Source organism: Tursiops truncatus, chromosome X (assembly GCF_011762595.2).
Source record: "Tursiops truncatus isolate mTurTru1 chromosome X, mTurTru1.mat.Y, whole genome shotgun sequence".
NCBI classification, from domain to species: domain Eukaryota; kingdom Metazoa; phylum Chordata; class Mammalia; order Artiodactyla; family Delphinidae; genus Tursiops; species Tursiops truncatus.
The window spans coordinates 41,764,414-41,788,916 of record NC_047055.1 but is presented as its reverse complement, the minus strand read 5'-3'; the positions used below and the strand labels follow the sequence as shown (position 1 = coordinate 41,788,916).

General features: G+C 39.6%; 1 pseudogene; it reads left to right on the top strand.

The window, feature by feature from the left end:
• LOC117310178 (AFG1-like ATPase pseudogene) overlaps positions 1 to 14,336 on the top strand; it is a 104,590-nt pseudogene extending 90,254 nt beyond the window's left edge.
• Positions 14,337 to 24,503: the final 10,167 nt, after the last annotated feature.

Here is a 24,503-nt window from a genome sequence, read left to right as displayed (position 1 = left end):
AGGGACAGCTATCACTTTCCTGTTTGTCTTGTATGTTCTGAGAACTTGGCTTGGCTTTCTGCCTGCCCAGGGCACATAGGTTGTCATTTCTTGTGTGTGCAGGTGTCTCGAACGTCAGGATGTAGGCCCCAAGAATATAGTCAGAAAGAAATGTGGGTTGCACCCCATTTGCAGCTAGTGTCCTACTGACTGTTGCCTACTTTTAGGGGGCATATTGATAATTACCTTGAATGTAAATGGATTAAATGCTCCAACCAAAAGAAACAGACTGGCTGAATGGATACAGATACGAGACTCATATATACGTTGTTTACAAGAGACCCACTTCAGACCTAGGGACACATACAGACTGAAAGTGAGGGGATGGAAAAAATATATACCATGCAAATGGAGATCAAAAGAACGCTGGAGTAGCAATACTCATATCAGATAAAATAGACTTTAAAATAAAGACTGTTACAAGAGATAAGGAAGGACACTACGTAATCAAGGGATCGATCCAAGAAGAAGACATAACAATTGTAAATATTTATGCACCCAACATAGGAGCACCTTGATACATAAGGCAAATGCTAACAGCCATAAAAGAAGAAATCGACCATAACACAATAATAGTAGGGGACTTTAACACCCCACTTACACCAACGGACAGATCATCCAGACAGAAAATAAATAAGGAAACATAAGCTTTAAATGACACAGTAGACCAGATAGATTTAATTGATATTTATAGGACATTCCACCCACAATCAGCAGAATACATTTTCTTCTCAAGTGCACACGGAACATTCTCCAGGATAGATCACATCTTGGGTCACAGATCAAGCCTCGGAAAATTTAAGAAAATTGAAATCATGTCAAGCATCTTTTCTGACCACAATGCTATGAGAGTAGAAATCAATTACAGGAAAAAATATATATAAAAAACACAAACACATGGAGGCTAAACAATATGCTACTAAATTAGAGATCACTGAAGAAATCAAAGAGGAAATTAAAAACATACATAGAAACAAATGACAAAGAAAAAGAAGGAACATTTAAACAATAATTATCCTAGGCCTTTGATAATAGGCAAATATGCACCAAAACTCATTCTTAGAGAAAATTTACATCTTTTCTCAGTGCCTTTGACATGTTGACTTTCAACTCTGTCTTCTCTAGGACCTGAGAGCATCTCTTTTAAATGCAAAGTTCAGGGAGGTGATTCTTGTCAGAAATTAAAGAAATAAAAAAGGAGCTATTTGGAAACTAGACAAATGAAAAAATCTTAAAAGTCTTCTCTACAAATAGTGGTAAAAAGCTTTAGCCATCTGAGCAGATAACCTTAACTTTTCCATCTGCCAGAAACACAGTTTGAATCCAAGTGTTCTATTATAAATTAGTGAGTTTTAAACTATTGTACCTATATCATTGCTAAATTTTAAAATGAAAGCTATATCTTTATTTGTCTGTATGTCTATGTGTATGTTAGAGATGTGTGATACTGCTCTACCTCCAAATGGTAAAAGATTTGTAAAAGATCTCTATTTGATTGGCTTAAAGTAAAATAAGTACTTATATAAATTAAGTATCGCTAAACTCTCAGAAATAAAATAGAAACTAACACAAATGTTTTTCAAGTTCACATGATCTGAGATAATCTAAAGTAAATAAAAACTAGTTTGTTTGTTGGATTAATTAAGACAGACATGTCTTCAGAGGTATCAACATTAAATATAATGCACATACAACTTTTGTTCTACCTAGATGTACGAGTCATAAGTTCATGTTATGTCTTACAATATTTGCCAGCAAGAAAAATAACAAGATTATGGCTAGCTGCTTAATATCTTGTTAAAATTTCATGAGTGATCTCAACATAATTGTTAAGAGCAAGTGAATTAAGTAAATGTACATAAGATAAAAGTGTATAAAAGAACTTTCAAACAGTAATTATTTTTTTAAAAAATATTTATTTAATTTATTTTTGGCTGTGTCAGGTCTTAGTTGTGGCACGTGGGATCTTTCATTGTGGCACGCAGGCTCTTCATTGCAGCACGCAAGCTTCTCTCTAGTTGTGGTGTGTTGACTCCAGAGCACGTGGGCTCAGTAGTTGGGGTGCGCAGACTCTCTAGTTGTGGTGCATGGGCTCCAGAGTGTGTGGGCTCTGTACTTGTGGAGTAATTATGTTTTATAATGTCTCCTTAAAAATAGTTTCCCAAATTAGTAACTTTTAGTAACTTACAACCTTAGAATTTTGCTGAGTTAAATTATGGATATTCTTGTAATATCTAGATCATTTCAAAATAATACACTGAAACATTAATGGCTAAACATACGTCTAGGTTTACCTACTTTTGTCCCCTTATTAAAAAGGAACAAAAGATATTTGGTCTTGTTAGCAAAAATGTCTTGTGCCACATTGAAAGTTTGTACTATGAGGAAGCACATGCTTTTAAAAATTATCAAATGTATTCATAAATTTGCCAATCTACAAACTGTTGGTATGGAACAGACAGTTCACAATTGCTTACTTCCTAGTTTTCACTAGAGCTTACGGTTTGTAAGCATTAAGAATTCTAATTAATACATATAATTAAAACTGCTAAAATTACTATGGGAAATTATTTCATCTCTGTATGTAAGAAAAGTAGGATGTTTGGGGATAAGAAAAGGTGTGAGGTATGGAGATGCATTTTTGGTAAAGGAAAAGGTAATTTTGTCCTACAGTAGAATGACTTGTTGTTTCAGAATGAGAAAGAGGAGAATACAGGACACACTAAATGGATATAGAAAGTAGAGGAGAGAGAAAGAGAAATTTACTTTGTATGGTCGAGCTGGCTAAAATTGAATGAATTTATTATAAAGGTTTAATTTTTTATTTTATTTTTTTGGATATTTTTTTAACTTTTTATTTTATATTGGTGTATAGCTCATTAACAATGTTGTGATAGTTTTAGGTGCACAGCAAAGCGACTTGGCCATACATATACATGTATCCATTCTCCCCGAAACTCCCCTCCCATTCAGGCTGCCACATAACATTGAGCAGAGTTCCCTGTGCTATACAGTACACCCTTGTTGGTGATCCATTTTAAATATAGCAGTGTGTACATGTCAATCCCAAACTCCCTAACTATCCCTTCCCTCCATCCTTCCCTCCTGGTAACCATAAGTCTGTTCTGTAAGTCTGTGATCTGTTTCTGTTTTAGAAATAAGTTCGTTTGTATCATTTCTTTTTAGATTCCCCATATAAGCGATATCATGCAATATTTCTCTTTCCTGTCTGACTTACTTCACTCAGTATGACAGTCTCTAGGTCCATCCATGTTGCTGCAAATGGCATTATTTCATTCCTTTTTACGGCTGGGTAATATTCCATTGTATATCTGTACCACAACTTCTCTATCCATTCCTGTGTCGATGGACATTTAGGTTGCTTCCATGTCTTGGCTATTGTAAACAGTGCTGCAATGAACATTGTGGTGTGTGCATCCTTTTGGACCATGTTTTTCTCTGGATGAATACCGAGGGGTAGGATTGCAAGATCATATGGTAGCTCTATTTTTAGTTCTTTAAGGAACTTCCATACTGTTCTCCATAGTGGCTGTACCAATTTACATTCCCACCAACAGTGTAGGAGGGTTCCCTTCTCTCCACACCCTCTCCAGCATTTATTGTTTGTAGACTTTTTGGTGATGGCCATTCTGACTGGTGTGAGGTGATATCTCATCGTAGTTTTGATTTGCATTTCTCTAATAATTAGCGACGTTGAACATCTTTTCCTGTGTTTGTTGGCAATCTGTATGTCTTCTTTGAAGAAATGTCTATTTAGGTGCTCTGCCCATTTTTGATTGGGTTGTTTGTTTTGATGATATTAAGCCACATGAGCTATTTGTATATTTTGGAGACTAATCCCTTGTCAATCATATCATTTGCAAACATTTTCTCCCAATCTGTGGGTTATCTTTTCATTTTATTTATGGTTTCCTTTGCTGTGCAAAAGCTTTTGAGTTTAATTAGGTCCCATTTGTTTATTTTTCTTTTTATTTCCATTACTCTGGGAGACGGATTGAAAAAGATATTGCTGCAATTTATGTCAGTGTGTTCTGCCTATGTTTTCCTCTAGGAGTTGTCCCGTCTCATATTTAAGTCTTTAATCCATTTTGACCTTATTTTTGTGTATGGTGTTAAAGAATGATATAATTTTATTTTTCTTACATGTAGCTGTTCAGTTTTTCCAGCAACATTTGTTGAAGAGACTGTCTTTCCACCATCGTATAGTCTTGCCTCCACTGTCATAGATTAATTGATCATAGGCGCATGGGTTTATTTCTGGGCTTTCTATCCTGTTCCATTGATCTATATTTCTATTTTCATGCCAGTACCATACTGTTTTGATGACTGTAACTTTGTAGTATAGTCTGAAGTCAGGGAGCCTGATTCCTCCAGCTCCATTTTTCTTTCTCAAGATTGCTTTGGCTATTCAGGGTCTTTTGTGTCTCCATACAAATTTTAAGATATTTTGTTCTGGTTCTGTGAAAAAATGCCATTGGTAATTTGATAAGAATTGCATTGAATCTGTAGATTGCCTTGGGTAGTGTAGTCATTTTGACAATATTGATTCTTCAAATCCAGGAACATCGTATATCCTTCCATCTGTTTGTCTCTTCTTCGATTTTTCCATCAGCATCTTATAGTTTTTGGAGTACAGGTCTTTTGTCTCCTTAGGTAGGTTTATTCCTAGGTATTTTATTCTTTTTGATGTGATGGTAAATGGGATTGTTTCTTGAATTTCACATTCTGATCTTTCATTGTTAGTGTATAGAAATGCCACAGTTTTCTGTGTATTAATTTTGTAGCCTGCAACTTTACCAGATTCACTGATGAGCTCTAGTAGTTTTCTGGTAGCATCTTTAGGATTTTCTATACATAGTATCATCTGCAAACTGGGACAGTTTTACTTCTTTTCCAACTTGGATTCCATTTATTTCTTTTTCTTCTCTGATTGCCATAGCTAGGACTTCCAAAAACTATGTTGAATAAAAGTTGTGAGAGTGGACATCCTTGTCTTGTTCCTGATTGAAGTGGAAATGCTTTCAGCTATTCACTATTGAGTATGATGTTAGCTGTAGGTTTGTCATATGAGGGCTTTATTGTGTTGAGCTATGTTCCCTCTGTGCCAACTTTCTGGAGAGTTTTTATCATAAATGGGCGCTGAATTTTGTCAAAAGCTTTTTCTGCATCTATTGAAATGATCATGTGGTTTTTATTCTTCAATTTGTTGATGTGGTGTATCACACTGATTGATTTGTTGATATTGAAAAATCCATGCATCCCTGGGATAAATCCCACTTGATCATGTTGTATGAACCATTTAAGGTATTGTTGGATTCGAATTGCTAGTATTGTGTTGAGGATTTTTGCATCTATGTTCATCAGTGATATTGGCCAGTAATTTTCTTTTTTTGTGGTATCTCTGTCTGGTTTTGGTATCAGGGTTATGGTGGCCTCACTTGAATGAGTTTGGGAGTGTTCCTTCCTCTGCAATTTTTTGGAACAGCTTGAGAAGGATAGGTGTTAGCTCTTCTCTAAATGTTTGATAGAATTCGCCTGTGAAGCCATGTGGTCCTGGGCTTTTGTTTGTTGGAAGATTTTTAATCACAGTCTCAATTTCAGTGCTTGTGATTGGTCTGTTCATATTTTCTATTTGTTCCTGGTTCAGTCTTGGGAGACTGGACCTTACTAAGAATTTGTGCATTTCTTCCAGGTTGTCCATTTTATTGGCATAGAGTTGCTTGTAGTAATGTCTCATGATCCTTCATATTTCTGTCATGTCAGTTGTAACTTCTCCTTTTTCATTTCTAATATTATTGATTTGAGTCCTCTCCCTTTTTTTCTCGATTAGTCTGTCTAAAGGTTTATCAATTCTGTTTATCTTTTCAAGGAACCAGCCTTTAGTTTCATTGATCTTTGCTGTTGTCTTCTTTGTCTCTATTTCATTTATTTCTGATCTGATCTTTATGATTTCTTTCCTTCTACTAACTTTAGGTTTTCTTTGTTCTTTCTCTAGTTGCTTTTGGTGTAAGGTTAGGTTGTTTATCTGAGATTTTTCTTGTTTCCTGAGGTAAGATTGTATTGCTATAAACTTTCCTCTGAGAACGGCCTTTGCTGAATCCCATAGGTTTTGGATCATTGTGTTTTCATTTTCATTTGTCTCTAGGTATTTTTTTTAATTTTCTCTTTGATTTCTTCAGTGAACCATTGCTTGTTTAGTGGCATATTGTTTAGCCTCCATATGTTTGTGTTTTCTATAGTTTTTTTCTTGTAGTTTATTCCTAATCTCATAGCATTGTGGCTGGAAAAGATGCTTGATATATTTTCAATTTTCTTAAATATATCAAAGCTTGCTTTGTGGCCCAGCATGTCATCAGTCCTGGAGAATATTCCACGTGCACTTGAGAAGAATGTGTATTCTGCTGCTTTTGGATGAAATGCTCTATGAATATCAATTAAGTCCATGTGGTCTAATGTGTCATTTAAGAACTGTATTTCCTTATTGATTTTCTGTCCGGATGATCTGTCCATTGATGAAAGTGGGGTATTAAAGTCCCCCACTCTTACTGTGTTACTGTCAATTTCTCCCTTTATTGCTGTTAATATTCCCCTTAAATATTGAGGTGCTCCTATGTTGGATGCATATATATTTACAATTGTTATATTTTCTTCTTGAATTGATCTCTTGATCATTATGTAGTGTCCTTCTTTGTCTCTTATAACAGTCTTTATTTTAAAGTCTACTTTTTTCTGATACGAGTATTGCGACTCCAGCTTTCTTTTGATTTCCATTTGCATGGCATACCTTCTTCCATCCCGTCACTTTCAGTCTGTATGTGTCCCTAGGTCTGAGGTGGGTCTCTTGTAGACAGCATATATACGGGTCTTGTTTTTGTATCCATTAAGCCAGTCTGGGTCTTTTGGTTGGTGCATTTAGTCCATCTATATTTAAGGTAATTATCGATATGTGTGTTCTATTGCCATTTTCTTAATTGTTTCGGGTTTGTTTTTGTAGGTCTTTTTTCTTCCCTTCCTCTTTGGTCTCTTCCCTTGTGATTTGCTGACCATCTTTAGTGTTGTGTTTGGGTTACTTTTTCTTTTTTTTGTGTGTATCTATTGTAGTTTTTGGGTTTGCTGTTCGCATGAAGTTTTTTTTTTTTTTTAACATCTTTATTGGGGTATAATTGCTTTACAATGGTGTGTTAGTTTCTGCTTTATAACAAAGTGAATCAGTTATACACATACATATGTTCCCATATCTCTTCCCTCTTGCGTCTCCCTCCCTCCCACCCTCCCTATCCCACCCCTCCAGGCTGTCACAAAGCACCAAGCCAATATCCCTGTGCCATGCGGCTGCTTCCAACTAGCTATCTACCTTACTACGTTTGTTAGTGTGTATATGTCCATGACTCTCTCTCGCCCTGTCACAGCTCACCCTTCCCCCTCCCCATAACCTCAAGTCCGTTCTCTAGGAGGTCTGCGTCTTTATTCCTGCCTTACCCCTAGGTTCTTCATGACATTTTTTTTTTCTTAAATTCCATATATATGTGTTAGCATACGGTATTTGTCTTTTTCTTTCTGACTTACTTCACTCTGTATGACAGACTCTAGGTCTATCCACCTCATTACAAATAGCTCAATTTCGTTTCTTTTTATGGCTGAGTAATATTCCATTGTATATATGTGCCACATCTTCTTTATCCATTCATCCGATGATGGGCACTTAGGTTGTTTCCATCTCCGGGCTATTGTAAATAGAGCTGCAATGAACATTTTGGTACATGACTCTTTTTGAATTTCAGTTTTCTCAGGGTATATGCCCAGTAGTGGGATTGCTGGGTCATATGGTAGTTCTATTTGTAGCTTTTTAAGGAACCTCCATACTGTTCTCCATAGTGGCTGAACCAATTCACATTCCCAGCAGCAGTGCAAGAGTGTTCCCTTTTCTCCACACCCTCTCCAGCATTTATTGTTTCTAGATTTTTTGATGATGGCCATTCTGACTGGTGTGAGATGATATCTCATTGTAGTTTTGATTTGCATTTCTCTAATGATTAATGATGTTGAGCATTCTTTCATGTGTTTGTTGGCAGTCTGTATATCTTCTCACATGAAGTTTTGATATAGCTGTCTATATATGTACAGGGTTGTTTTAAGTTGCTAGACTCTTTCCCCCCTAGAGGAGTTCCTTTAGCATTTTTTGCAAAGCTGGTCTGGTGGTGCTGAATTCTCTTTGCTTTCTCTTGTCTGTAAAGCTTGTGGTTTCTCCATTAAATCTGAATTAGAGCCTTGCTGCGTAGAGTATCTTGGCCATAGGTTCTTCCCTTTCATCACTTTAAACATATTGTGCCATTCCCTTCTGGCTTTCAGAGTTTCTGCTGAGAGATCAGCTGATAACCTTATGGGAGTTCCCTTGTATGTTATTTGTCATTTTTCCCTTGTTGCTTTTAGTATTGTTTCTTTGTCTTTAATTTTTGTCAGTTTGATCACTATGTGTCTCGGCGTGTTCCTCCTTGGGTTTTTCCTGCCTGGAACTCTATGCTTCCAGGACTTGGTTGACTGTTTCCTTTCACATGTTAGGGAATTTTTCAGCTATTATCTCTTCAAATATTTTCTTGGGTCCTTTCTCTCTCCTCCTTCTGTGACCCCTGTAACGCCCATGTTGATGTGTTTAATGTTGTCCCAGAGGTCTCTTAGGCTGTCTTCATTTCTTTTTTCTTTATTCTGTTCCACGGCTGTGATTTCCACCATTCTGTCTTCCAGGTTACTTATCCGTTCTTCTGCCTCAGTTATTCTGTTATTAATTCCTTCTAGTGTATTTTTAATTTCAGTTATTGTATTGTTCATCTCTGTTTGTTCTTTAGTTCTTCTAGGTCTTTTTCAAACATTTCTTGCATCTTCTCCATCCTTGCCTCCATTCTTTTTCCAAGATCCTGGATCACCTTCACTTTCACCATTCTGAATTCTTTTTCTTGAAGGTTTCCTATCTCCACTTCATTTAGTTCTTTTTCTGGGGTTTTATCTTGTTCCTTCATCTAGGACATAATCATTTTGTCTAACTTTCTGTGGTTGTGGTTTTCATTCTGCAGGCTGCAGGATTGTAGTACTTCTTGCTTCTTCTGTCTGCCCTCTGGTGGATGAGGCTATCTAAGAGGTTTGTGCAAGCTTCCTGATGAGTGGAACTGGTGGTGGGTAGGCAGGGCATGCTCAGTAAAACTTTAATCCACTTGTCTGCTGATGGGAGGGGTGTGTTCCCTCCATGTTGGTGTTTGGCCTGAGGCAACCCCGCACTGGAGCCTGCAAGCTGTTTGGTGGGGCTAATGGGGGCCTCCGGGAGGGTTCACACCAAAGAGTACTTCCCAGAACTGGTGCTGCCAGTGTCCTTGCCCCCATGATGAGCCAAAGCCGCCCCCCACCTCTGCAGGAGACCCTCCAACACTAGCAGGTAGGTTTGGTTCAGTCTCCTGTGGGGTCACTGCTCCTTTCCCCTGGGTCCTGGTGCGCATGAGACTTTGTGTGTGCCCTCCAAGAGTGGAGTCTCTTGTTTCCCCCAGCCCTGTGGAAGTCCTGCAATCACATCCTGCTGGCCTTCAAAGTCCGGTTCTCTGGGGATTCCTTCTCCTGTTGCCGAGCCCCCAGGTTGGGAAGCCTGACACGTGGCTCACAACCTTCACTCCAGTGGGAGAACTTCTGTAGTATAATGGTTCTCCAGTTTGTGAGTCGCCCACCCAGCAATTATGGGATTTGATTTTTTCATGATTGTGCCTCTCCTACCATCTCATTGTGGCTTCTCCTTTGTCTTTGGATGTGGGGTATCTTTATTTGTGGGTTCCAGCGTCTTCCTCTCAATGGTTATTCAGAAGATAGTTGTGATTCCAGTACTCTGGCAAGAAGGGGTGAGCACACATCCTTCTACTCCCCCATCTTGAGCCAATCTTCCATAAATGTTTAAATAATAAGCTTTAATATCAATAGTATATTTTTGTTAAAATAAAACTTAATTTTCTTTCATCTGCTATGAAGACAGCGTTTCTTTGACTGTAGGTCTGCTCTTGATAAGAGATTGGGAAAGGTTTTTCTGTACCTTTTAAATAATCTGCCTAGAAAGGTGATAGTTTTTCTCTTTCCAAAATAATTTCCTGTGCTTCATGTTGTGTTTATCATGTCTTTAATTACATAAGAAAACAGTCTTCTCAGTATTAAAATAGCTACGTTTTGCTCACAACTATGTAACCTGCTGTATTTGCTTTTAAATTCTTTTATTGTCACTTTGGTTAAATAGATAATTAAGTATTGTTCCATAATGATCTGTGATCCCATTTAGTCAAATGTCCCTTTCTCTTAAACTATCTATAACCCCATGTTACTTTGGGGATCTCAAGAAGAGATAAAAAGAGCAAAAATCATTAGAAAACCTTGGTGTCTACTATTCATGGATAAGTACTCTTAAGAGGTGAGTGTATATTTGTTTTCAGAAATTTTGTTATGCAAATATAACCTGCATTTTTAAGATGAGCAATGAGATGATACCCTACATACGGTTTTGTAAACTGCTTTTTTTCTACAAACATCATATTATGGAGGTCAATTCAAGCCAATCAGTATAAGCCCACATAATAATAAAATGGCCTTAAGCACTAATGGTCAATTTAGGTATGATAATAATAAGAATGGTTAATATTATTACTGACTTCCTCTGGCCCTACAGTGTTGTAAGTGCTAAACCTATACTTGGTCATTTAATTCCCACCACGTCCTGTGAGGAGAAGCTACTGTTTCTGGACTGTAACCATCAGGGAACTGAGGCACAGTGATGGCAGTGCTAGCCAGTCACAAGATTAAGATATGAACCAGTTCTGCGTGGCAGCTGAGCCCCACACCTAACTAGTGCACACTAGTGCTTCTCATCTGATAAGACCCTCAACATTACTGTTCATCAGGGCACAGCGAAATAAAACTAACGTCCCATGGTTTTTTCTCAGTTAGCTGGGCAAAAGTTTAAACAACAGATCTTAATCAGTGTGGTTTGGAATTTGGAGACCTGTGTCCTGTTATATTGTGGAAGGGGCTCCTCCAACATTCTGTCTCCCTTCCTGTGCCTCAGGGATGTTCCCCTACTAAAGTGGATAACTTCCCTGTGCTTGGAGCAGAAAATGTTTATGTTTCTCCAGCCTTTTTAATATTTTGTATAATTTCAAGGGCAATGGGAATTTATTACAGTTAAAAATAGATAACATACAAAGGGAAATAAGATAATAATACCTCAAAGCCCACCATCTGAAGAAAAGCCCTTCTAGGCGCTTAGCACCGAGCCGGCTGAGAGGAAGATGTGTTGGGTGCAGGGCTTGGGCTGCTGCTCTCGCCCCTTCGGTCACCGCCCCTGGAAACCCCTTTTGTAAAGCCTATACAGTTCAGACCCCCGAGAGTATGTCTCCAACTGCTGCTACAGAGGTTTATTCAAAAGCTTTAGCTGTTTGTCATGGACCACTGGACCTCTGTGACTTTCTGATCAAAGCTCGTGAGCTAAAGGATGATGAACATCACAGAAGAGTCATACAGTGTTTGCGGGAATTACATGAGGACCTTAAAGGATACAGTATACAGGCAGAAGGCCTTTTCTTTCTAAGGTGCAGGGAAAACAATGATGATGGACGTGTTTTATGCTTATGTGGAAATGAAGAGGAAAAAACGGGTTCATTTTCATGGTTTCATGCTAGATGCTCACAAAAGAATATACCACCTTAAACAGAGTTTGCCATAAAGGAAACCAGGACTCATGGCTAATTCATACGATCCAATAGCTCCTATAGCTGAAGAAATCAGTGAAGAAGCATGCTTCTTATGCTTTGATGAATTTCAGGTCACTGACATTGCTGATGCCATGATTCTGAAACAGCTTTTTGAAAATCTGTTCAAAAATGGAGGTCGTCGGGCTTCCCTGGTGGCGCAGTGGTTGAGAGTCCGCCTGCCGATGTAGGGGACACGGGTTCGTGCCCCAGTCCAGGAAGATCCCACATGCCGCGGAGTGGCTGGGCCTGTGAGCCATGGCCGCTGAGCCTGCGCATCCGGAGCCTGTGCTCCGCAACGGGAGAGGCCACAACAGTGAGAGGCCCGTGTACCGAAAAAAAAAAAAATGGGGTCGTTGTTGTGGCAACATCCAACAGGCCACCAGATGTTCTCTATTAAAATGGACCCCAAAGAGCTAACTTTGTACCATTCATAGCTGTCCTGAAGGTCTCTGAGGCAATGAGAGAGAGGAATGCATGTATGTGGGCAATGCTGTATTTCTTTCTGGAATACTGTAATATGGTCCAGCTAGATTCTGGGATAGATTATCGGAAAAGGGAACTTCCTGCTGCAGGAGAACTCTACTATCTCACAAGTGAAGCTAATGTGGAGGCTGTCATGGATAAGTTGTTTGATGAGCTGGCTCAGAAACAAAGTGATTTAACTAGACCAAGGATTCTAAAAGTGCAAGGCAGAGAGCTGCGGCTGAATAAAGCCTGTGGAACCGTTGCCGACTGCACATTTGAAGAGCTATGTGAGAGAGCTCCCATCCAGGATACCACATTACCTTTAGTCATCATGCCTCCTTAGAGTCCTCTTAGTTGTGACACTTTCTCAGACTTTCCTTCTTTTTGATGACCCTGACAGTTTTGGGGAATACTCGTCAGTTATTTTGTAGACTGTCCCTCGAATGGGATTTGTCTGATGTTTTTCTCATGATTTGACTGGAATTGTGGGCTTTGGGAAGAAGACCACAGAGGTCAAGTGCTCTTTTCATCAGATCATATCAAGGGCACATATGATCAATGTGACTTAACACTGTTGATGTTAACCTTGATCACACTTGTCTGAGGTAGTGTTTGTCTCCACTATAAAGTTACTCTTTTCCCCCTCTTTCCATAGTGAACTCTTTGGAAGGAAGTTCTTGCTGAGTTTTCATGTAGCAGCAAAGAAGAAAATCCACAACTATTTAACAAGGCTGTTAAAATACTTTCCCCTTTTCCAGCTACATATTTGTGTGAGGCTAGATTTTCTTATATGACTCAACCAAAGCAACATATAACACTAGTCTGACTGTAGAAGCAGGTATGAGAATTCCACTATCTCCTATTATGCCAGACATTAAAGAGATTTGCCCAAAGTATAAAACAATGCTACTCTTCTTACTATTTTCATTTTAGAAGTATAATTACTTTCATAAAAATGTTATTTCTGTCAATTTTATAGGTTGAATATAATGGTTTTATCATTGTTATTTTAAATAAATTAATAAATATTTTATTTAAAAAAAGCCCTTCTAATGTTTTCATCTGCATTATATTCCTCCAGAATTATACTTATGCAGGTATTATATATTTATACATGTATGCATACATTTATATATTTACATACAAATCATAAGATCTCATCTTACACTTAATTTTATAACTTATCTCACTGTAGTGGGTTGAATTGGGTGCCCCCCAATATTTCCAAATCATAACACCCCCATACCTTAGTTGGAAATAGGGTCTTTGCAGATACAATTAAGTTAAAGATCTCAAGAGATGATTGGATTTAGGATGGTCCCTAAACCCAATGACTAGTGTCCTTATAAAAGAAAGGAGGGAGATTTCACACACCGAGGGAAGAAGGCCATGTGAAGACAGAGGCAGAGACTGGAGTTATGCTGGCACAAACCAAGGGAAGTCAGGAGCCACCAGAAGCTGGAAGAGGAAAGGAAGAATTCTCCTCTGGGGCTTCCTTGGAGGCGCAGTGGTTGAGAGTCCGCCTGCCGATGCAGGGGACGCGGGTTCGTGCCCCGGTCCGGGAAGATCCCACATGCCGCGGAGCTGCTGGGCCCGTGAGCCATGGCCGCTGCCTGCCGACACCTTGATTTCAGATTTCCGGTCTCTAAAACTATGGGATAATGCATTTCTGTTGTTCTAAGCCACGAAGTTCCTGTTAATTAGTAACAGCAGCCCTAGGAAACAAACACACACACTAACCATATACCCCAAATGTCATTGATTGTGAATAAACACCACTCTGTATCCTATGATTTTGTGTGTGTCTGTGGGGATAGTAATGATAATAAAGATATATGCAAAAAATAAATATGGCGGGCTTCCCTGGTGGCGCAGTGATTGAGAGTCCGCCTGCCGATGCAGGGGACACGGGTTCGTGACCCGGTCCGGGAAGATCCCACATGCCGCGGAGTGGCTGGGCCCGTGAGCCATGGCCACTGAGCCTGCGCATCCGGAGCCTGTGCTCCGCAACGGGAGAGGCCACAGCAGTGAGAGGCCCACATACCGCAAAAAAAAAAAAAAATAAATAAAATAAAATAAATATGGCTAAATTTTTAAACTCCTAATGATTTTTACTGTATTGATTCATTTAATGCTCCAGGCACCCCTAAGAGGTAGATACAGTTGTTCAACCCCATTTTCTAGATGAAAAACTGAGGGACGGGGAGAACTTGGCCTAGGACTACACAGTTAGAGAACAGGACAGCTTGGGTTTGTACCTCACGCTCCAGAGCCTGGGAAACTGTCAAAGATTTGTTGTTAAGTAACAGAAGCAGTCTGCATAGCATGTATAATTTAGGAGGTCATTAAGGCAATTTTCATGTATTAACATATTTATACAAATAGCTGGACCTAGAGACCTTGGTGAGAGCACGTTCATTGCAAGATTCAATAGTGCAGTGAGATACGAGGTTAGTGGGAAGTGAAGAATGTTAACCGGGAATGCAGAAAATGCTTTCTGGAACTTTGATTTTGAAGGACGGGGGAGAAAGGGAGAGAGAAACAGAGGCAGACAGAGAGAGAGAGAGAAACAGAGACAGAGACAGACACAGAGAGAAGGCCTGTGACTGAATGGGGAAAAGGGGTCCAAAGAGGGATTTTCTTTTACATCCTCAGTTCCTTGAAAGTGTAAAAGTTAATATTGCAGGAGTCATGTCATCTCAGATTTAACCTTTGAAAGAAATTTCCCATATTTCCCTCTTATTTCCACTTTAGAGTTAATGGGATGCCTCCAATGAACAGTATGGGTTTTTGAGCTCAATATATATTGAGCTATGAGTGATAGGAAGAATGGATAATTGTGTGTCGAAGAAATGGTAGTAATTTGTGGATCTTTGCCTCTCAGGGAGGCAGCAGGTGGCTGAAATCCTGGTGTGACATGATCTGAGGACCCCTGCACTGTTGAATGGGAAACAAGTATAGAATTTTCCTATAAACGTATTAACATACAGAGCAGTCCAGGAGCAGCAGTTAGGCAAACACTATGGCTTGCTGCCCTGGTGCCATCTCTCACTGAGCTCACCAGGTGAGTCAAAGGCAAGCCTGTCTTCCCAGCATGGGGAACTGGGTTAGGGTCTGTCGGAGGCACGATGTTGGGCAGCTCTTAGGAGCTTCTGAGTCTCCCAAGAAGCTAGAGATCATTCTGTCGTTAAAACTTTGAACTCAAGGCATACCAGAGAGAGATTTGCTTCCTTCATAAACATATCTACATTCTCATTAGGAGAAAGACTGAAAAATACCTTTCTACAGTGCCTGCCTTAGCCCTAAGGCTCAGCCAGCCCCTGCTACTGAGTCTTGACTTTTAAAGAGCCCTTGAAGTCCCACAATGTACCATATACTTTGAACAGGTTTTCTCATTTTCTCCTTGGGATGGCTGTGTGACAAAAGGATCCCGAGTCCCATTTCATAGACAACAAAGCTCAGGCTCATAGAACCGACAGCACCTCTCCAGATAACTGGCAGGATTCAAATGAAGTTACATCCCTTGCCCTAAGGAGAGAGAGGACACCGGGCAGCCTCCCTTTGAGAAAATGGGCTTCCAAGGCTTGAGAAGTGAGCATCTTACACTCCCCTGATATTGTGGCCCCATGGGTACTCACCCAAAAATCCCTCTTGACGATGAAGATGATAGTGCACATATGTGTGCACATACATTCTTCACGTTATAAACATTCATTGCATTCAATTTTATAGAAGAACAAAGTAGCTTTTAAAATTGAATTGACGGTGTGTGTATGTGTGTGTTTCTATATGTCCTATGGCTTGTACACTCCACTTCACAATCTTTATCTTCATATCAGACCAGAGCTTGATTCCTATCTCAGATTTAGATATGCCAGAAAAATGGTAGATACAGAGAAATTGCCACCAGCAAGTGAAAAATTCCGGAAAACACTGGCTAACACCATTAACCCAGAGCCCAAACTTCGTCCTCACTCTCCTCGGCCAAGCTCCCTGGTCGGAGCCTCAGAGCTGCAATCTTGGATCTGGCCAGCAGGTGGCTTCCACCTCCATTTTTCTTCCACAAAGAAAATGAGCACATGAGGCCAAGGATAAGAAGATCTTGGAATGTTTTGTTTACTAAGACACTAATTATGTTTGTGAAACTTAGATGTATTACTAGAGCAGTCCCATCTGCTGTTGACCCGAAAAGAACATCGAGTTTATTGAGGTATCTCCTAAGTGTAGGTTGAAGTGTCCACACTGCAGACGGGGGGGGGGGGGGTGTCCCTCCCAGAGAGTAGGGTGTTCACCCTCCACCCCCACCCACCCCGTAGAGTCTGTCCAGAACTTTTCCCACTCCCTGTCATACCCTGTCCATGACACTGGACACAGCCGCCAAGACCCCGCTCTGGAGCCCCATTCTCTCTTCCACCTCCCACCAGTCCTGTAAAGCCCTTCAACAGCCGACCGTTGCCAACACGCTACTGCCACCTGCTATTTCGTCTTCGTATTCAAGACCCGGAGTATATGTTTTTACACTCTTCTTTTACACCTAACAGATTTTTCAGGCAAAATTAGAATCATTCTATACATAGGTTCATGGGCTGGGTTTTGAGGAAGAGGATGGTATTTTTTTGCTCTTTGAATGAACGTCTTTGTAGAGAAGTTTGACAATGGAGGTACGATGGTGCCACCTCGTGACAGTGGACCGAACTGCAGCATGAACATCGCTGAGCCAGAAGGTGGGAGCGAAAGGCCTAAATCCAGAGAGCTTTCTGGAAGTCTGGGTGGAAAAGGGACACACTCCAGGTACAGGGATACTGAGGTATCTAGACAGAAAGTGCAGCCTCTTTCTATGCTGAGTGGAAAGCTCTATGTGATTTCAACAGAAAGACCATTTTTATTTTTATGTTTTAACAGAAAGGTTTTTTTTTAATTATTTTTAAAGACCTCTGGATAAAGAGGTATACACCTATATAAGCAAAACTGGATCCCTGTCATTTATGATCATTGTAACCCACCTTGGCATTTATTGTGACCATATTTCCATGTAGATGAGTTTCTGTGATAACATTTTAAGTTACTTGACAATAAAATTTCACTTATTTTTTTATATTGCCCTGTTGTTGCATTATATGAATGCTCCAGAATTCACTTTTCCAGTACTAGTGATGTAAATATAGTTCCTTTACCACGTTTTCTATTACAAACTATAGTGTGCTTAACATTCTTGTTCATATACATGGAGATATCTTAGTAAGCATTTTTATAAGTTCTGGAAGTGTTCTTTCAAAACAATAAAAAAACTATTTTATTTGAACAAACTCTTACTATTTTATATTTCTAACAATACTATAGGAAAATTCCTGTTTCTGCACACTTTAGAAATAATGTGAATCGCTGCTAATCTGATAGGCAACAAATCCTCTCTCCTTGTCGTCACTATAACTCGTTTTTGCTGCCTGACTAGAATTCCATCCTATGGATGAGACATAATGGAGTCTCACAACCTCGTGTCATTTGTAATTCAGCGTTCCTTATATTCCCCATTGTCAAGGCTGTGTGGATGGCATTTAACTGCGCTGAAGGGCACAGTTCAGGATTCATGTGGCTATTTGCACATGAGCGGAATGTGTCCTCTTTGAGCACACATTGCGCTCTCTTGTGAGAGTCCTAGGATTCAAAACGCAGCCTGGTCGATGTATGAATATATATGGTGTGAGTGTGTCAGTGTATGGGTGCATGTGTGTGTGTGCGCACTGACAACCACATTTCCTTCTGTTTCTTTCAACCCCTTCATGGTCTTGCTTCTCATTCGCTCTCCCTTCCTAAATCCAGGCCCAGGAATGAAGGTAGGGAATTATCAGGATGGCAATCCTTATAACCAACTCCTATCACCATCCTTAACTACGTCTGTCCTGAATGTAACTTGCTTGTTATGGTGGTACAAAAGAAGACCAGGCCAACATCATATTTTATTTTTAATTTTTTAATTTTAAACAGCTTTCTTTGGGTAAAGTTTACAGGCAATAACGTTCACACGCTTTAAGGGTACAGTGTGATGATTTGTAGTAAATGCATGCAACCGTCACCATAACTGAATTTTAGGCATTTCTGTAGTTCCCAACACTTCCATAATGTTTGAAAACACTGAAGCCCCGTACCCATACTTAGTACCAGGCAAGCACTGATTTGCTGTCTGTCTCTATGGATTTGCCTATTTTGAACATTCCCTATAAATTGAGTCACATAGTATTTGGTCTTTTATGTTTGACTTTGTTCACTAGCATAATGGTATCAAGGATCGTATATGTTGTACATGTATCAGTGCTTCATTCATTTCATGGCTGAATAATAGTTTGTTGTATGACTATGCCAAATTTTACTTGTGCACTTATCAATTGATAGGCATGTGAGTTGTTTCCACTTTTTGGGTGTTATGAGTAATGTTACTATGAATATTTTTCTCCGAGTTTTTATGTAGACGTGTTTTTATTTCTCTTGAGTGTGTAACTAGAACTGGAACTGCTGGGCCATACGGCCCGTCAACACGTGAGACAACATTACAATTTCAGATGATTTCATTCCATAATTGGAAATACCGTGAGAAAAAAAAAAAGAGACAGGTGAGACAGAGTCTAGTGAGGAGACCCTAATAAACATTGTTATCCTGCTGTAGACCTATTTGTAAAATCCCTTTCAATGATGCAAAAGTATGAGACATGTGGGGGACATTTTCAACTTCATTTGAAAGCCTACTGTCTATAGCACACACTTCCCCATTACCTGACTTGGTCTCCATGCAAGGTGTTTTACAATTCTAGATTTCAGGTAACTGACAGTATCAGTTTGCAATGTAATCCTTGTCTGTAGACAAGCAACTTAATTGTATCCTGGCTAGGGAAACCTCTGTCTCCATTTGGCCATGCATTTCAACACTCATGATGTATAAATGTGACAAAAAGGTGGTTGTTGACTTTGGCAAGATAAATTTCAGTGGAGGAGTGGAGGGACATCCCCATTAGATGAGAGATGAAGACTGAGTTGGAGGGGAGGTCGGGGGATGTGAACTGAGTATCAAGAATTCATTGTAGATCTTTAGTTGCAGAGTGCAGAATATATGTGTAAAGAGGTCAGTAACCAGAGATGTGGACAGAGGCCCACAGCATTAAATGATGTTCTATAATCACCATTTATAAGATACTTGAGCAGCTTGAAATCTTAATGAGAAGGATCTATCTCTTCATAGATTTAACATCTGAATTGACCACACCAGCCTTCCCACACTTTATTTCCTTGTTTCCATTCTGGAGAAACCTAAAACTTACTGAAGGGATAGTGTAGAGTTTCTTCTTAATGTCTGTTAAACGTATGAACGGATGAATAGGTGAATGCACGACGTGTCAAAGATGTGCTAAGAATTTAAGGATTTTTATCCCTGAGTGCAGAGCTCCTCATGCAGATGACTGAGCCCATGGTGGTGGGTGGCTGAGAGGATGCAGCTTCTCAGGACTCTGCAACTGACAGCTGCAAGATGGGAGCCCTCAACTTCAGTGTTCAGAGGCACATTTAGGCAGACTGCCACACCTTATGTCCTGGAGGGATCCATCCCTGACCTGAGCAGGTGAGTTCACAGACAGGCTTGCCTTCCATCTGGGGGAACGAGACTACTGTCTGCTCAGAAGCTTGCTGTGGTCCAACTCTTGTGCCATTTCGAAAGACTCAAGAACGAGCAGATCCAGCTCCTCTCTAAACTTGAACTCAACATATATCACAAAGAGATATTCTCAATCTCTTTCTAGGGATATACATTGTCCTTAGGAGGCCCCAGAGGACACACACACACACATACACACACACCCTGGAGCCTTCATGCAGGCAGTAGCCCTAGGAGAACTTGCTGGCTTATAAGGCCGTCACTCATGGTTTGTTAGGTTGCCGATGTCACTGGACCTTTTTGCATTAATAACTAATGCAAATGATGATTAGCAGAAGAGTCTGCATACTAGGGATACTTTTAAATAACCTTACTATCCAATTAAATCTGATGACAATAAGAGAATTTCTATGTTCATGTTTTTCAAGTGTAACAATAAACTACTGAGAATTTCCAGTGTGGGGGTGCATATGGGGAATCCTACAAAGTCTGATATTGCTGGTGGGGATTTCACTTAGTACAACTTTTTCACAGGTTGATTTATCAATATGCATTAATGAATCCAGGAACTTTTGACCTTCATGCATTTGGAGCCTGTTCCTTCAATTATTCATCCTCAGCATAACACCTGTCCCTCTATTATACTGTGCATATTCCTTATGTTGTCTGGGAATTCACTTTCAAACACTAATGACCTAACCACATTCCCTTGTCTCTACAGAACAGGAAATTGAAGTACAGTGATGTTCACCGACTTGCATAAATACAAGCAGGACTATCAGCCTGGCATCGGAAGTGAAGATAGATTTCAGAAGTGACCCAGGTCAGCAGGAAAGCAAGACTTATTTGAATACGGTGTCATGTGCAGCTGAGCATCATGCAGTCTGCACTTGGACATACAGGGTGTCAGTCTCTGCTTTTCCTCTTAAGAGAAGGATGACCCCCAGCCAAGTTGCTTAACCTCTGTACATTACTGTTTCTCCAGCTACAACATGATGTAAAGATATGTTATTCTCTACCTTCCAGGAATGTTGTGGAAAATGCATGAGATAGAAAAAATGCATGCATTCACAATAGATAAGTCCCTATGATTTTCTGGGCCAGAGGTCCTGCCCTAATATATAACTTTTCCCTTCCAACCACCCTAAGACTATTCACAAATGGCCATTCAAGTACAAAGTAATGCAAGGACTTATGCCTACTGAATTCATTCAACACAGAGTATGATAATATCTGAAGTGTAGATTGGAAAGTAATTACGTAGAAATAATAGCTTCTTCCATCCCATCTAAGGTCTCAAAAGTGCTTTCCCAGATGGTATCTCATTAGCCTCTACATCTGAGAGGTTTTATCCAAAAAAATGGCCAGCATAGGGGAAACGATTTACCCAAGAACCTATGATGTGCCTGGCCCCCAGTGATTTACTGTAGTGTTCTTCTGCAAAGCCCATTCTTGCTGGGTTACAGTACGTTATTCTTTTTTTATTATTATTATTGAAGTATAGTTGATTTACAATGTTGTGTCAATTTCTGCTGTACAGCAAAGTGATTCAGTTACACATATATATTCCTTTTGACATTCTTTTCCATTATGGTTTATTACAGGATATTGAATATAGTTTCCTGTGCTATACAGTAGGACCTTGTCGTTTATCCATTCTATGTATAAATAGTTTGCATCGGATAATTCCAAACTCCCAATTCGTCCCTCCCCCACCCCCTCTCCCCCTTGGCAACCACAAGTGTGTTCCCTGTCTGTGAGTCTGTTTCTGTTTGATAGATAAGTTCGTTTGAGTACACATGTTATTCTTAAGAAATTAACATAATTATTAAAAGTGGAATGGGAAAAGATATGAAATAATGTGAAATGGACCAATGGTTTTCTTTCACACACCCAATGGAAATGCTGGAGTCAGTTTTCCTTTCTCCTAAATTATCTGAGAAATGACTCCAGCACAGAGAAATGACACTGAAGTGAATACGTAATGAAAACTTATACGTTTCCCTTCCATTTAATATTTCCACATTATTGTCTTATAATCATGCTGTTTAGATTGTATCAAGGGAATCTCCTTTAAAGGAAGGTCAGGTATGAGATAAGACTATTCATCCCTATTCAGCACTATATGTATCATCTGCCCGATTGACCTTTTGCTCCTCACAGTAATTGTCTAATATGGATAGAATTGTTCCCATTTTACAAGTGAGGAAAGGCAAATTCAGAGATACTGTGACACAGCTTTTATAAAATTTCCCATCTGCTTTTCACATCCCTTTTTTGCAGCCTCTAATGATCATTGCCTAGAGCTACATTTCATAAAAGGTTGCAAAAGCATGACGTACAAATTCTTTAATTGCTTCTGCATGTATTGGCGGAAATTCTTTTATAAAAGAATTCTTCCCTCAACAACTATGCGTAGGTATAACAAGCACAGGAAAGGCAAGGTGTATATACAGTTCACTGGCAATATTTGCACTTTCAAAAATCAGGTGTTTCCCTAGGATTCTCAAAGGTGAGCAGTGAGTTGGTTTTGTTGGCTTTTTTTTTAGAGTGTCATAGATGTTTCTATATTTGACGTGTTTTAGTGCATGATAGTCATTAATGTTTTTGATGTTCAAATTGTTCTATCTTTGGCCAATGGGAGGCCCTGAGGTTATGAGTCTTTTTGATATAATTTCTGGTATGAGAGTTCCGTCCAGACTCACCTGGTACAATCCTTACCTAGACCAAAAATCAGGCATTTCTCCAAGGAAGCCTGGTTCCTTTTAGTGGGAAATTCAGTCTAGGGACTACAGTTGCTGATTACTACTGTGTTGGTCATTGTTTCTTGCCCTTTCAGTGCATAGAGCCAGTAATATAGGTTTCATATTTAAGAGAATCTACGTCATTGGCTTGCATCCTGGGCTGCTCTTCTGTCCCCTTATAGGTACGCATTTTTATCATCTTTTGTATTAACTGTACAGTTCTTAAAATATAAGGAAATATAACATACATTTGTTTTCTCCCCGTTTCATACGTAAAAGTTGTCATATTCTACACCAGTGCTCTCCAACAGAAACTTCTGTGGAGATGGGAATGTTCTGTATCTGTGCTGTTCAACACAGCAGTCATTAAGTACCTGAGTCTTATTCAGGAATTGAACATTTAGCACCTAAAACGTGGCAACTCTGAGTAACTGATTTTTTAATTTCATGTAATTTGAATTTAATTTACTGTAAATAGCTACTTGAGGCTAGTGGCCGTCATATTGGACAGCAGCAGCTCCACACACTTTTCTGCACCTGGCTTTTATCACTGAACAATATATCCTGGAGATGACTCCACAACAGTACAGAGGAGGAGTCTTCATTGCTTTTTACAGCTGCACAGTCCTCTCAGATGTAGATGGACCACAGTTTATTCAACCAGCCCCTTATTGGTGGATATGTCTTGTTTCTGGCCTTCTGCTGTATGAATTGTTCTGGCAGGAATGGCTTTGTGTTTATGTCTTTTTACATTGTTAGTTTGGGATAGATTCTTAGGAGAGACATTGCTGGTTCCAAGGGTAAGTACCCTGGTAATTTCATAACACCGTATCAAATCCCCTGGCTAGGAGTTATACCATGTTACATTGCCACCAGCAATGTACGTGATTGCCTATTTCTTCACTGACTATGTAAATGATGAGAAGAGGCATCTCGGCTTTTTGGTTTGTTTGTTTTTTTCTTTGCATCTCTTAATCCAGAGTTAGGTTTCACACTTTTTAACATGTTTAAGGAACATTTTTCGGGGAAATTCTTTTTGTATCTAGTGCCCTTTCTCCTTCAGAATGTTCTAATTTGCCCTTGCTTTTTCATAATCTTTCTACTACAAGGTAGATAACCTTTGTCATTGATGTAAGTTGTATGTTTCCCAATTTGTAATTTTTCAGTTTAATTTGCTGATGGGATGCTTTCTGCCTTACAATTTTTAATGAAATCAGGTGTACTATGGTTTTCCCTTATTGCTTCTGGATTTGAAGCCATATTTAGAAAACTTTTCTTCACCACTAGCTTTTAGAGGAATTTATTGTGGGTATATGTTTGTGGACAGGAGAGAGAGAAAGGGATCATATTTGAGCGTCAGGTGTAAGAGGAACCCAGAAAAGAAGTGACTGTCATGTGAGAAATATGTGAAAACCATTTCACTAAGTCAAGAGAATTAGGCATTTGGACCAGAGTCTTGGTCCTGTGTTTGTCTTGATAGCTCGGTCTCTACTCTTTTCTGTCTCTTGTGGGTATGGATCCAGGCTCCCCCTGACTGGCAGAGAAGGTCTTCATGAAGCAGGAACTCCATGTCACCTCAAATGGACCTGTCAGATGACTAAATGGATAGAACCACCCTCTTAGGGATAAAACATACAAAACCAGTTCCGAAATGTACCACTCTGACAGAGCAAAGGTCTAAGAGAAAGTAAAACCTCCAGCTGGAGCCTGTGAGGAGAAGCAAAACTGAAAGCAACACTGTTCACCTCATCCTTGACTCTCTGAGTGGTGTCCCATCAGGGAAGGTAATAGCCTACTCGTCCTATGCAAAAGGACGGGGGTTTGAGT